The following is a 1454-nucleotide window of genomic DNA, read 5'->3' as shown; positions in this document are numbered from 1 at the left end:
GAGGCTTCACCACCCATTTATCCCTCCGCCTTTCAACCAGCACCACATGTGATTATCGGCCAGGCTGGCACAATTAACTAACTCAGCCGGGAACTGGCCATGGCAGCTGCACCCTGGTCCAACTATCAGAAAGCAAGAGACCCAAGAACTAGAAAGGCCAGGCTCACAGAGCCATTTATCCCTCTGCCTTTCAATTAACCCCACATGTGTTTATTGGCCAGGTTGGCACAATAAACTAACTGAGATAAAAAATATAATACAACCTAAAAATATAGTAGTTGATATTTCATATATGTATTTATCCAAATACATTTATCATTTGAAGATTCTATTTTTTTTCCTTAAAAAAAAATGGAGTGTTTACTTTCCCTGTGTACTCAACCGACCTCTGCACGCAGTCAGTGGGCCTGGTCCAGGCCTCCTGGAGCGGTTTTCAGCACGGGGCGGTCCAAATGCTGGCTTCAGTGAAGCAGGGCAGCAGCATCTCGTGACTTTTTGTTTTGTCCTAATCACTGGTGGTCAACGCCATACTCTCAGCAGCACTGCTAGGCCTGCAGTTCACCATCAGTGTCTTCGTGGCCTCACTGCTCATCAACCTGGCTGTGCACTTCTACTAAGGCAAACACCAGCCCTCATTATCTCCACCGTTTAGACCAGGTGCAGTCATCAGAGCCACCAACCAGCCCTCAGTAGCCCTGTCACAAGTGTCTTATGAGAAGAGCTGGGAAAGTGGGTGAATGCAGGAATAATCCTGGGGAGACTTGAAAAGTGAATTACATTAGGGAACATCTAACTGCCCCCAAGCCCACAAGTTGTTCCAGCAAAGTAGTTAGGGGAACATCAAAATCTAGGCCTGAGAAAAGAGCCCATCTCTTTTGTGCAGCTGTAGGAAGGGAGTAGAGGGAGGCCTGTGACTCCCTGCCTGCAGACGCCATGTCCCCGTGTCTGGTGTTGGCTGTTTCAACTCTGCGATGGTGGCTGACTACCCCATAGTGTATGCTCCTAGCTGTCGCACAGGAAGACACAGTTCTCAGAGATTACACAATAGTCAGTCCCCCAGCAGCAGTGCTGCCGCTCCTTCCTCTGAGGCTTCCAGATGATGATCTGCCATCTGCTGCCCTCCCACCACAGTGCAGCTCCCCACACCAGGCTTCTTCCTGGAATGCCTGTGTTGGGGCTTGATTCTTCTCTGGGCATGTTGTTCCTGGGCCCTGGTTTAAATATGCATTGTGACATTGTGACCTTGGCTCACTCCAAGGGAACTCATAAGCCTAATTTTCTCTCTCAGGCCCCAATTTTCTTACTATGGGTCCTGCCTCTAGCTTCTACCAGTGGAGAAGTTCTGCAGCGCGACGTGGGACAGAGCTAGGGACACTTCTATAGTGAAATATTGTGTATTTAAATGTCTACTTCAATTGCTTAAAATATCAGATCTTAATAAAGTGTCTTGGAAT

The sequence above is a fragment of the Echinops telfairi genome, unplaced genomic scaffold, assembly GCF_000313985.2.
Source record: "Echinops telfairi isolate 266 unplaced genomic scaffold, ASM31398v2 ScPeMD7_11;HRSCAF=52, whole genome shotgun sequence".
Lineage (NCBI taxonomy): Eukaryota > Metazoa > Chordata > Mammalia > Afrosoricida > Tenrecidae > Echinops > Echinops telfairi.
The sequence above is the reverse complement of the archived record's forward strand: the minus strand, read 5'-3'. Positions refer to the sequence as shown.